This window comes from Panthera onca, chromosome D2 (assembly GCF_046562875.1).
Source record: "Panthera onca isolate mPanOnc1 chromosome D2, mPanOnc1 haplotype 2, whole genome shotgun sequence".
In the NCBI taxonomy this organism is placed as follows: Eukaryota; Metazoa; Chordata; class Mammalia; order Carnivora; family Felidae; genus Panthera; species Panthera onca.
In genome coordinates this window covers 18,472,235-18,486,140 of record NC_138349.1, presented here as the reverse complement: position 1 = coordinate 18,486,140, position 13,906 = coordinate 18,472,235, and the positions used below count along the sequence as shown (strand labels likewise).

Sequence of the window (13,906 nt, the reverse complement as noted above, 5' to 3'; positions counted from 1 at the left end):
AATTTTATTTTCTTATACTTCTGAAGGTAGAAGGGGTCAGCAAGCTCATATTCCCTCTAAAACCTGTAGAGAAGAATCCTTTCCTGCCTCTTTGAACCTCTGATGGTCCCTGGCAATCCTTAGGGCTCCTTGGCTTGTAGATGCAGCATTTCAATCTCTGCCTCTGTCATCATCACACAGCCATCTTCTCCCTGGTGTGTGTTGTCTTCTGTTGAAAGGATCCCAGGCATACCGGTTTAAGCGTCCTTGCGGCTCTAGTGGGAACTTGTCTTAACTAATTACATCTTATTTCCAAATAAGGTCACATTCTGAGGTACTGGTAGTTAGCACATCAATCTACCTTTTGGGGGGACACAATTCAACTCATTAAAGATGTCTAACAAGGTCATCAAATGTAACAGGCTCAAAATCAAGCTCTGAATTTCCCCCCACAGTCTATTTTTCTCATGGTCTTGCCTGCATCAGTCGATGGAAACTCCATTCTTCTAATTGCAGAGTAAAAGCCTGGGCAATTAGGACCCCTGAGTCCTCCCTCTCTTCCACATCTCCCATCTCACCCCTCACTGCCTGTCCCTGTAAGTGCTGCAGAGACCATCCAGGATGGGGAAATTTAGGCTTTCCCCGCAAGATCACAACCCAGATATCCTCTCCCACTCTGCAGTGTGATGTTCTAGGCGGTGCCTTCATTTGTCTTAGTAGTGCTTTGGAAGACTCCATGTATGTGTTTTCATGATTTATTATTGTAAAATTATTATTGTTTTACTTAAGGCAGGAGTTAAAAACACAAATGCCTGCAGAGTCCAGATGGAATATGAATTTGAGAAGCAGAAGCAGGTGGAAACATGCATACAAACTGTCTGTGAATGGTAGGGACCATGACAACAGGGGGGCATGTGACCTGTCAACCGCATGTGAGAGTCAGTCTGTAAGCACAACTACCACTGTGCCGAAATGTGGGCACAGTATGGTCAGAGCGTGTTATTCTTCAGATTGAGTTGAGATAAAGGTGGTTGTTAAAGGTTATGTGAAATCTCCCAATTTTAAATGTTGGCTCAAATTCATAAAGTTCTCTGAGGGCCAAACAAGTCATGTAGTCTGCTGGTTGAATCAATCTATAGCCTGCCTATTCCTTTTTTTTTAAATTAATTTTTTGGGGGGGAGGAGCAGAGAAAGAGAGACAGGGAGACAGAATCTGAAGCAGGCTCCATGCTGTCAGCTCAAAGTCCGACGTGTGGCTCGAACCCACAAACCATGAGATCATGACCTGAGCCAAAATCAAGAGTCGGATGCTCAACCGACTGAGCCACCCAGGTGCCCCATGGCCTGCCTATTCCTAACCTCTGACCTAAGGAAAGGCACTTTTGTAAATAGTGATGTGTTAGGTGAGTATGGGAAGTAACCTGAAGAGAAAGTAAGGAAGGAGGTGAGGAGCCATTGCCAGCAGAGGAGGGGTTAATCAGTGGAACACAATGAAGAGACCACACTGAATCTACTAAATGGTATGGAGAAAAAGGAATAAAACCTAGAAGGGCAAGTTAAGGGAGATCATTGAGGGGTCCCTCCAAGTATTGATACCCAGGGATTTGATTTTATCCTGGAAATCATAAGGAGCCATTAAACACATCTGAGCAAAAGAGTGACTGACACTTGGTTGCAGAAAGATTTTACAAAATCCGGGCATCCCTAGGATGTCTTCTGAAGTGTGGCACTATCTCCCTCCCTTTGATGAAACTAGCAGGCTGCCATCAAAGGAGGAGTAGCAGAGGGCTGAAACCTGTGCCCAAATCAGCTTCACAACTCACTGGTTTGGCTTTGTTCTTTTCTCCTAAAGCCACTTTCTTGTCCTTCTCTCACTTGCAATGTGTAAGCCACCTCTAATGGGCCACCTCAAAGTTACTCAATATGGGTTCCAAAAGGCCTGGGACAATGAGGCTGGCTCCAGGGGGGATGGCACTATCAGCTCCCTTGAAATCACAAGTGTAGAAAAACAAGGATTGCCTGCTAGGATAATGGCTTTAGTGTGTTCACAAAAGGAGGCCCTGGCATGAAGTCATAGGCTTGAGTTATGCAGAGGAGAGAATTCTGATTCCACTCAGGATAAGCTCAAGTGCAGCGGGGAGAGGTCGACATTTGCATCTTTCCAGTGGCCATTTGATAGGAAACCTCTACTGGGCCCCATGAGAGATTCTGGGAGGGGGCAGCTTACGGTCACATTGCTTTATCCCCACCTCAATCCCTTTCACCAGCTGGAAAATAGAAGACTTTTGCTGTGGGTCTGCCCTCCCTGGATGGCAATGAGGCTAAGTGAGGTGATTCTCCAAGGTTGCAAGTCTCCAAATTCCACCTGGGAGAAGGTCAAGAAAGATGGATGAGAAACAGAATCTTGACTTGCCCTTCTTCAGCGGTGCAGGGATCAGGACACCCTTGGTAGCCACAGCTGAATATTCGAGGTTTAAACTATTCACAAGTGACCCTGAAAGTCCAAGACATGGAGTCATTTGTTCTTTCTGGTCAAGTGGATTTGAGTTTCGAGCAGTCAAAGATTGGGTTCTGGGATCCAGTTCCATAGTCAGTAATGGAGTCCAGTCAACAGGCTACAGTAGAATGCAGTTAGTGTCACAGATGTACAAGTTCATGGTAAGTAGTGGAAACTTATCCTGAACAGAGAGTCAACTGCTGGTGAAATGGGTGAGAGAAATTTTATTGAGGAAATTATACTCTATACCAGTGTTAGCAAATATGGGGATTCAAGAGGGTCCCAAGATCTATCCCTAGGGATCATAAAGGTTCTACTATGCTGCAATCAGAAATGGAGGTGGGCAGGATACCAAAATGTCATAAATCATAGGCTCTCAAAGATGTCTGAAAAATGTACAGCTAAAACAACAGGAACAACAACAATAAAAGAAAGGGAACAATTCACAGTCTCCACAGGGGTTGCCTCAAGGAGATGGGATTATGCATTTTTCTCTGTGTCTTTAATGTTTTCTAAACTTCCTAGACCATCTGCGATGAGCAAATATAACTTCTTTAGTAAAAATAACCTAAAAATAAAAAGGGGAGTGAGGGCAGGAAAAGTGAAAGGAAAAGGTTGGTAAGCTCTCGAGGAAGTGTCTCAGCCTCACCGCCCACAGCTGTGCAAAAGCCACAGCTCAGAGCCACCACTCAAGACCCGTTCTCCACCTGCACAGCAAAGCAGTCTAATCGGCAGCCTTTCCTCCAGCTAAAAACACCATCAGCCACCAGACCAGCTTCACTATTAGAAAAGGTGGTCTCTACAAAAACCCTATGATTTCACTCATATGTGGAATTTAAGAAACAAAATAGAGGAGCATATGGGAAGAGAGAGGAAAAGAGAAGAGAGGGAAGCAAACCATGAAAGACTCTTAAAGATAGAGAACGGAGGGTTGATGGAGGGAGATGGGTGGGAGATGGGCTAGACGGGGGATGGGTGTTAAGGAGGACACTTGTGATGAGCATTGGGTGTTGTATGCAAGTGATGAATCACTGGATTCTACTCCGGAAACCAATACTGCATTGTATATTAACTAAAATTTAACTTAAAAAGTAATAAAAATTAAAATAATAATAATAAATTTTAAAAAAAGAAGAAATAGTGGTCTCTAGTAGGACCGTGCATGTATGTGTGATCTTAGAGTATTGACAATGCACTCATGGGGCACCTGGGTGGCGCGTTAAGTTAAGCGTCCCACTTCAACTCAGGTCATGATCTAGTGGTCAGTGAGTTCGAGCCCCGCATCGGTCTCTGTGCTGACAGCCCAGAGCCTGAAACCTGCTTCATATCCTGTGTCTTCCTCTGTCTCTGTCCCTCGCCCGCTGGCGCTCTGTCTCTCTCTGTTGCTCAAAAATGGATAAACATTTAAAAAATATTAAAAAAAAAGAAAAAGAAAAAAAGAAAATGCACTCACAACCTCCACCTACCTGTCTGCAGACTTTGCTTAGTAGCAAGAAATTGTATCATTGCAATTATATACTTTGATATACAACGTCTAGTTTCTAAAACATTTTTTGATGCCTCTCCTCTGATCTTCATCATAACCTCGTAAGGAGCTTGATGCAAATGAATGGCCAGAGAAGTGGAGCCATTTGACCAAAAGCAGGACCAGAATGGGGGGTGCGGTGGGGGTGGGATCGAAGTGCCCTCCAAACCCAAGCCCTCTGTTCTCCAAGGGAAGACTGTGTTGGGCTGTGCCTATCTCGGAGTGTGCATAGAGCCACAAATGGACTTTGTATCGGATTGAGCCATCTTTCACGTCCCTCTGGGAAGGATTGATTTCCATAGCTTTTTAATCCATCTGTAAGAGAGCAGAGTTAGTTTCCAACCAGAAACTAAAGCAGTGTAAATGGTCTGAAGTAATCAGTAAGGGTCACAGGGCACAAAGGGCAGGGCACAAAGCCACAGAACTATCCGGCAATTGCAATACTTGAAAAAAAAAATTGCAGGCCGGACTATGCAGCTGTCCAAGTTGCTCAGATTCAACATATTGGGCTACTCTGTGTTGTTTTGTTTTGCTTTGTTTTAAAAAAGTAAAGGAAAAAAAAATCACCGCACTAGATTCTCTCATAAAGGATCTTACAGCTGCGTGTACATTCTGGCTGGTCCCAGAATGTCGCTACAGGTTCCCTCCACTATCTGAATGTAGAGTGTTCTTACGAAACCTTTAATAAGCTGAAAGAGTAAAAGCAAAGAAGCAATGACTATTAATTTACATGGGAAATTTTTTGAGCATCGCCAGGCCCAACAAATAACCTCTCTTAGGCTTTTTTGATACCTTAGGATACATCTTGCTAACGGATGCACAAAATAAATGGGGATAAAACACAGGTGCTCACAGACACAGTTCACAGCTCTGGAAGCTTCATGTGGAGATGCTGAGAGTCATTCTGGGGAAGGAGGTTGGCGGACCGCTCTTGCTGCCCGAGGTACATGCTGCCTCTCTGTAACAGCTCGCTGGGAAACAAACGCTGACCGCTATTTTTGCTTTTTTCCTTTTTTTGTACAAGCAAAAATCCTCCTTGGATTTCTTTCAGTTAGTGAAGACAGGTACTAATGTAGATCTCTCGTAAAAGTGAAGTGGCAGAATGCAAAACTTTTGAAAACTGGAGGATACCCGTATCATTGTTCGGGCCAACCTGTTGGCTCACTGGGTCACTGTCAAATAACACCGTTTGATTGTGAATTGTTAAATATAACAAATATTCAGTGACCACAAAATCACTAAATCAATGGACTCTGTAAAGACAGACGATGAAGATAAAAGCAGATGGGAACAAAACCAAAAAGACACCTCACCTGTGTCCCAATCCTGCAGGTGGAAGGTGGTAGGGGGTTGACCTAAATTTCTCCTACAAGCTCTAGCCCTGCATGTTTTTGTGCTGTGACCTGATTTCTCAGCACAGGGGCAGATACGGGTAGATAAATGGTTCCATAGGATATGATTTAAAAGAAGAGTTAGTGTCAGAAAGGCAGCGCTGGGGGCCAGAAGCACCTTGACCCTTGAAGCTCCCAGACCCTTGAAGGCCACTTGCTGGCAATTGAAAAGGTGGGACCCCCCCAGCTCCTGAAACATGTGAGTTCTTGAGTCTATCCGGGAGCCCTAAGGGCTCAGATGAAAGATGTCTTTTACATGAAGGGAACTGAACCCCATAGAAGGACCCAGAAAAAACTGCCCTCCAGGGACTTTGAGAAATGGTGTTCAGGTGATAGAAATAGCTACTAGTTACGAGCACTTACTGGGTGCCAAGTACTTTATCTGTCTTAGCTCAGTCTCCACAGCAACCCTTGGAGGCAGGTATTGGCATTACCACCTTTTTCCAAATGAGAAAGTGGGAGAAAGAGAGGTTAAGTAATTTACTCATCATACACATAGCTCCTCAATGTAAGTGGACATCACACTTTAAGGGCCACCCACTTACAACCGCCCTCTGAAAGAAAGAGAATCCAAATTTTTCTTACGCCTGATTGCTGTACTTCAACCAGCATGAGCTTAACTTGGATCTCAGCTGATTGGACCAGGAGTTGGTCCTTCTATAGGCTGGTCAGTAATCATCGAGATAGCTGGCCTGGCAAAAGAGCTCTGCAATAAGGTACCAGCTGACCAATAAGATCCTCTCTTGGGACTGAGCACTAATCTACAGAGGGGTTCAACATGCAGTGGACTGTCTGCCCCGGGCCTGGGAAGGGGGTGCAGCAGCATTGCGCCAGGATTTATTGTTCTGGCCAGATAACCACCAAAAGCCCTGCCAGTTCTGAGAGCCACCGACATATCCAGTTCTGGACCCTAATTTCTTCTGTCCCTCCAGCCCCCACCAAGGAGGGAGTCCACCACCCTGTGCTCTGAGACCTGAGGCTTGTCTGCGTTGGGTCACAAGGCCTGGCTACTCTGAAATGTGTAAAGTCTTTGTACTGAACCCTGTTCCCATTATCACTGCAGGGTCTGCTCTTCAGATTTCAGCAGTGGAGGACACAAAAGAGAGAACGAGCCCCTTTCTGTTTGTTTGTTTGTTTGTTTGTTTGTTTGATGTTTTTTTCCCCACATAGCCAGCTGCCATCAAAGTAACCATCACACTGTCTGCAATTCTGCTGGGCCGGGGCCCAGGAGATGACCGATAGTGGGCACTTCTAATGGAGCTGGGGTTGACAGGCACAGCCTTGCCATGTTGCCAAAGGAAGCAGAAGGGGAAGCACTGGGCGATGAAGAAGGGGCAGAGAATCTCAACAGTGCGAAAAGCATCACTTGGACAGTAGTGCAGTTGTAGCAGTAAAGAGGGTTTGGGAACCTCCGTTTTCCTATAATCCATATCAACCATTTCAATCCTCACTATGAGCAATTGGGGTTTTTCAGTCTTATGTAAGTTACCCTTAATCACTGAGACATCCCATCTTTTCAACTGGAATGTTACTTTAAATCCCTTCCTTATAGAAAATCTGCTACTGCCATTGTGCCAAAATAAACAAGTTTTTCCAGATGAATCACTGGATTAATTAAACAGAGCCCCTGCACAGTCTCAGGAGCATTCCGTGACTCTTTCCGTGCCCACAGTCAGTGTAGAGGCTGATATTCACTGAGCATGTGCATGGGTGTGGATTTAAGAGCTGTGTGCCATATCCAATGGCAGTTTCTTCTCTCTCTGTGCCAAAAACAGGGGTCTATGTGGTTAAACCTAAAGATTTTCAGGGAGTAAGATACCGAACCCTTCCTAGAATGAGATCAGGAAAGAAGTCGTTCTTTACCAACCCAGAATTAATGCTTCTGAAACAGGCTTACCCACAGAATGTTAGGACATTCTGTGACCCAGGGTATGCTCTCAGATTTTTTCCAGATAATTCTCTAATCTGGGGCCTTGAGCCCTGGTCAGGGCCTTTGCTTTTCATTCACTAGGGAATTAACATATGTTTACTGAGCATGTATTAAAGATTTTCAGGCTGTGAATAGATAAGGTTGGAGCTGTCCTTTAAGAAGATTGATCTGGCAATAATTTGCCTGGTCGACTGACATTAAGGAACACAGCCTAAGGCTATCATAGCAGTTAAGTTAGGATGTTTGAGGCCTGAATAGAAACAGTGACAGGGGAAATAGAAGATGATGGAATAGTGCAAGAAATCAGGTTAATAAGCAAATACAGCGTGGTAGCTTTAGAGCCAGATAATCATGGATTACATTCAAGCACCAGTCCTTACTCCAGCAAGTGACTTGATCTTCCCATTTCAGTTTTCTTATCTGTAAAATGGGAGTAATAAAACGAATTCTTGGGGCGCCCGGGTGGCTCAGTCAGTTGAGTGTCCGACTTCGGCTCAGGGCATGATCTCACAGTTCATGAGTTTGAGCCCCGCATCAGGTTCTGTGCTGACAGCTCAGAGCCTGGAGCCTGCTTCCGATTCTATGTCTCCCTCTCTCTCTGCTCCTCCCCTGTTCACACGCTGTCTCTCTCTCTCAAAAATAAATAAAGATTTAAAAGAAATTTTAAAAATAAATAAAACTAATTCTTGATAGACAATAGATAGATAGCCACATAATCTTCCCAAAGTTAGCTATCTATATTTGACTACTATCTACTCACCAAAACTCATTTTTAATCTCTGGGCATGCCACGGAAGCTAAATGTTGCCACACGATTGAGTTTTAGCCAATGGATTATGAGTAGAAATGATGTGTGCCTCTTCCAGGCTTGGCTTTTTCCCATTCCCCATTGGAGGCCCTCCATACTTTTCTCTATTTGCTTGCTCACTACAGAGATCTCTGAGGATTTGGAGGAGAGCAGAGCAAGCAGTGAGAATCGAGAAGCTCATTTCCATGGGTAACCACAGGAAGACCGTCTTTCAACTGAGCAAACCCATTTGAAACTTCACATGAGTGAGAAATGATCTTCTATTTCTATTTTATTCTTGTACAGGACTTGACAATATCATCCTTCAGTAAACAATCATTATGACATCTCGGTATTATAGGCAATACAGAGACCTACAAGTTCTCAATTTACGAAGACAAAACATACACATAGCAGCACATACTAGATGCCATATACATGAGGCAGACAACAGAAGTTCAAAAAGTTCAAAGTCCTCAGAGGTAGGGGGATCTGAGATATCTTCACATAACAGGTTGCTTTGAGCTTGTCTTTGAAGAATGAATACTGGATTGTCTATATCATGGAGATTCCACTCATTCACTTACATTTAAAAACATCAACAAAAAATCCCCCATCATCCAGTATCCGTTCCCATGGCCCTTCAGGTTGTACCAATATTTCTTTACTGCTCATGTCTTCTGTCAATGATGTCCAATGTGGTCTGGTCCTAGTTTCCACCCTGACCTTCACCCATCTGCAACCTTCTGAAATCACCTAACACCTACTTTCCATCCCCCAAAAGCCCGGCTCAAGAAAGGAAGGACCTCCAGCTTCAGAATTGCTGGTACCCTTTCCCATGGATCCATCACAGCCCTGGGCTTATGGCTCTAAAAGAATGGTTGGTAAATGAGAGGTAATTATGCACACATACTGCTCCAGCATTTTGCTTTGCTCCTTGCAGCTACTGATCAATTAATCCATTTTAATGACGATTTCCCTCTGGCCATACAGGCAAAAAAGTCTTCATTACAGAAACAAACAAACAAACAAACAAACAAAACAAACCCTGATGGATCCAATGAAAGGACTTTGTACTTTAACCATTACCTTGTAAAGAAAGTATGCAACAAAAAATTACTCCTCTAAATTCCTTCAATCAAACAACGAATTACAGATGCTATGATGACAGTTCTGCCATGCTTTACAATTTGCTTTAATCAAACCTATCGCCCTTTAGCCTTTATCAGTTCCACCTTCCGAAATTTTCAACTTTTCCAAAATGTTTAACACAGGCATTGTAATTCTCCAGGTTCAGAAAAGCACAATGTTTGCGTTAAGATGCAAAGCAGACTTAAAAGTGTCACAGGTCATTCTGCCAGTTTATTAAACAAACGAGACCCCCAAGTGCAGGGTCAGAAAAGCAGAAGAATAGAACTACTCAGAATTTGGCACAGGAGATGATTCAGCACTCTGTGGAACATACATTTTGCAGGGAGAATGCTAACAGAGCTGCAAGATTTGGAAAACACTCCTTCCCCAACCCCAGGATGCAATTTGGTTCTCAGAGCAAAGGGGAACCCCTGGCAGGTATGTGCCCTGCAGTTACACAGAAACCCTTTTGGTGCAATATGGAAATGGGCTTCTCCTCAGAAACACACTTACACAAGGGTGCCTGCCTGAAGGGGCTGCAGTAATGAGAACGAGTGAGAGAATTCGTCACGGCACATCAGAGATGAACATCTGTAGGACTTCAGAAGGAGTCTAACTACGGCTCTTTTGGCTAACTGGCCAAAATGTCACCAACTGACTTCACAAGGAAATACAGAATAATACTCTCCTGTGTTTGAGGGCAGTTTGAAAGTTCTTTGACTTCTTCCAAAGAACAACTTCGGCAAATATTTTCTAAATCAGAGCCTCCTTAAATGCCATACCCTTTGCCTAGAATACTCTTCCTCTACATACATACTCCCACATACATGTGTGTATACACATGAACAAATCCCCAGCTCATTCTCATCCTTCAGGCTCCATCTTAAATCTCTTCAAAGAGATTTCCTTGACCAGGTTGTCTAAATTAGATGCTTCTTCTCTTTCCTGTTATTCTTTATCTTTATAACCCATATGTGTCCTTCCTCAATATCCTTATATTTACCCCAAGTAGAGGATCCACAGATCTTCCTCAACTTAGGATGGGGCTGCCCAGCTTTACGAGGAGTGTTGTACCATGTATTGCTAGCCCAGGAAAAGATCCAAATTCAAATTTGAAGTATGGTGTCTCCTGAACACATCACTTTCACACCATTGTAAAGTCAAAAAATCTTAAGTTGAATCATCATTAAGTCGAGGACCATCTGTCTACATATTCATATATGTTATTTGATTACTACCTGGTACATAAGAGACACTCATTATGTGTCTGGTGAGTGAATGAATGAATGAATGAATGAGAGAATAAAAGGATGATACCTTAGGAAGTTTTAACAAATTATTCACCTTGAATGTTTTAGACCAGCAATAAGATCCTTAATCTTGAACGGAAAAGGAGCTATTTTTCATTCTCTAGTCTTACAATTAGAGGTGAGGAGGGTGGTGGGGAGACAGGCAAAGGAGGGGCTGATGGGTTCTACTCTCCTGAGAAAATGGTAAGGTTTTATCCCCTGCTTAGAGATTAGCCAGTTAAGACTGGAGGTTCTCCTGGAAAGACCAGTTTATCTGCCTGGGTCAGTCTGGTTCCCAGAAAATGGTGGCTGCTAGATCTGGGGAGGGATGGGGGAGGTAGAGCTTCTTGTTCTGAATTTCTGATGCCCTATCAGCACAGGCTCTTTTCTCACTTCTCAGTTCTCCTTTATGAAGTGTATTTTCTCTGAGGGGAACACCACTTTCTCTGGAGAACTATTAATTCCCAAGGAGTAAGCCATTGAAGCCTGTATGGGAACGCCCACTCATTTGCAAATTGGCAAAAGAGTCTCCCACAAAGTAGAAGAAGGCTTGATTCAGGGCTTAAAGGAAACAATGGAGTCCATTTAACAAAGCCAACACTTAACGAACTCAAAACAGTGTGCTTTAAAAAATAAGTTAATAAAGAAGCCTTTTAAACTTTAATGCATGTTTATTAGCTTTATTTCTAAAGTACCATCTGTTACTGTAAGTGCTTCCTGGTTTGTTTTTCATCATGATTCATCACCTATATGATTTCTGAGCTGTGAATGAAAATGTTGATTGGACCTTTGCAAATGGCAACCCTTTGGTGTCTGGGTCAGCTTTCACAGATCATGCAAGACCTTCAAATAGAACAGACAACTCCTACTGCCTGGCAATTCGCAAAAGAAAAGCACAGGAAAGATGAGCTCACCTTTCAGATGAGTCTGCCATAAAATCCCCTTTACTGGATTCTTTCAGGATCCTGGGATTGTTCAAATCTTCCCATCAGTTTCATTTCTGTGTTTTATGGAGAAATAGCAATTTAAGTCTCAGTGGGAGACATTGCCCCGGGGTCCATCCCCCAGTGGCCTCCCTCTGACTCCATCATCATCTCTGGAAGGGAGAGGGGTGTTGGAAAGCAGAGAAGGGATGGGGTGGAGGAGTGAAACAGTGGGTAATTACCAGGAAAAAATAGGAGCCTCCTACCTTTTATCAGAGCAAGCATCAAATACTGTTCAGCCCAAGTACATTTTGTCCTGTTCTGTTTCTTATGCAAATTCAACATCTAGTGAGCTGCCTGCCACAAAAGTTGACTCCGCTTCCCCAACTTCATTCAACTTGCCCTTGAAAGGAGTATCATATACCTGATTGTTAGCTGGGCCCCCACCTCTAAGAAATTGTAGGCAAGATCTTATCATTATCAGGCTTTTCTAGAAATCAAAAGCACCTGCTCTTTGATAAGGTGGGCTTCTAAAGAGAGAAATATTCCCATTAGAAAATGCCCAGAGTTCATACGGGAACACTAGTGATAGGTCTTCCTAGCCTGAGGATACCAATCTCAGATGAACAAACTCAATGTCAGTAAACCTTTACTGACCATTTACTGCGTGCCAAGACTTGTGCTAAGCAATTTACATGTATCATTTCATTAGGTCCTTGCAACGGCCGTAGGAGACAGGAAGCCTGATTTTACAGATTTGGAAACTGAAGGCTTAGAAAAGTCAAGTTACTTGTGTAAAATCATACAACTGGAAATGTGCCCGAATCAGAATCTCTCAATCACAACCCGTGCTTAGTTACATATGACACCATTCAGCATTGATGACCATAATGTATACCCATAATGTATACCAGTGATGACCCACTCCTAATGGGCTTCCCTCTTTGGATTTCCCAAGCAGAACAAAGCATAAAACAAGTTCTCCCTGATGCCCTGCCCCTTATAGAGGAAAATAAACCAGGTCTCTGTAAAATGATTTATATCTCATTTAATACTCTAAAACTATGTCATAGATATTATTCATATCCTTTTAGGACAGGAGGAGATTAAGGTTCGTGGAAGCTAAGTAACTTCCCCAAGAACCCACAGCTAGTAAATGGTATTGATGGACTTCTGATCTCAGGCCAACAGCAGAGTCTGTCTGCCCAACCTATCCTATTCTGCCTCACAGCATCTTATAGGCATTTATCAGACATTCCCACTGGGAGACAAGAAAGGTTTTGATTTCCACTGCAACACTTTCCTTGAGTGAACGCTGCCCTTCCAGGTCAGAGACAAGATGATCCTGTTGACCTACCTGGGCCAAAGTTGGCTGAAAGGAAGGATGTATTTGAAGATGTGTGAGAAGAACCTTTTTGAAATAGAAACAAATATCCCAGCATACCTGGAAGAGCAATACTGAGTTATCAGTGATGAGCAATCATTATGTTGAATCAGAGGGGCCATGCTCCATGGGCTAGGCTGCTTTGGGCCTCTGTGACTCGGCTTACTTGGTAATTCCTCTGCCAAGCATCTTGATTTTCCCCTTTTCCCTCCTCTCCATCCTCCATCCCATATCCCATCACTCTGCGCATCCCTCACCTCCCACCCAGTTGACTTGCCTGTGTCTTCCCAGGGCATGGTATACTGTTGGGGCTCAAATGTCTAAGGAAAAGGACGGAGGAAGAAGCACAGAGTTAGTGCTAAACCCTACAAAAGAGAAACTCAGAGAATTCACACATATTTGTCAAAGTCACGTGCCCTTTTTTGTGCTCAGGAAGTAATGCCTGTAATGAACTGTGGAGATCGCTATAAACATGCTGGTCTCTCCGGGCCACATGAAACTTGATCCAAGTGTATAGATTAAAAAATTATGTTCCATCCCCCCTTCCCTCTTCAGCCCACTCAGTCTTTATCCATAAAATACATGCATGTCTGCTATACAATGTAGATATGTCTCCTGTTAAATGAATCTAGGATACAACACATCGTGGTACTTTTCCTTTGAGGAGAAAACAAAACAACTCCGGGACATAGACATTCGCACGAAATTGTTCGTTGTCTTTTCATGGAATCTACCATTTATCCACCACTTTACAGTTTAAAAAAACCTTCGTTTCATTGCTCTTCCTCCCTGTGATGTAAGCCCAGGCCTATGGCTTCCATTTAGAGAGAGGGAAACTGAGTCACAGACATTTTTAATGACTTGCCACATGGCTACCTCCGTGGTTCTTAGACATCGTTGTTGTAAGACATAACACAACTTAACAACAGGTTTTTAAGAAGTGAGGAAACTTTACCATGTTATGTATACACATTGCTTGTAAAACACATCCCAGTGTTTCTGCAACATTCAATTACATACACTTGGAGGAAGGGATGTGTATCTTAAAACTAAGGAAATGTGGTAAGTAG

The 13,906-nt window shown here is 43.3% G+C and overlaps 1 long non-coding RNA gene across 1 annotated transcript in view; it reads right to left on the bottom strand.

Annotated features, from left to right (window-relative positions):
- Positions 1-1,395: 1,395 nt before the first annotated feature.
- The window catches only part of LOC132684895 (uncharacterized), a 37,157-nt gene continuing 24,646 nt past the window's right edge, over positions 1,396-13,906 (bottom strand). Inside the window, exons 3-5 of the long non-coding RNA XR_013550568.2 lie at positions 11,444-11,529; positions 5,756-5,829; positions 1,396-4,316 (exon numbers count right to left, since the gene is read on the bottom strand). This is a non-coding gene — a long non-coding RNA (uncharacterized LOC132684895). The remainder of the gene's footprint in view (positions 4,317-5,755; positions 5,830-11,443; positions 11,530-13,906) is intronic.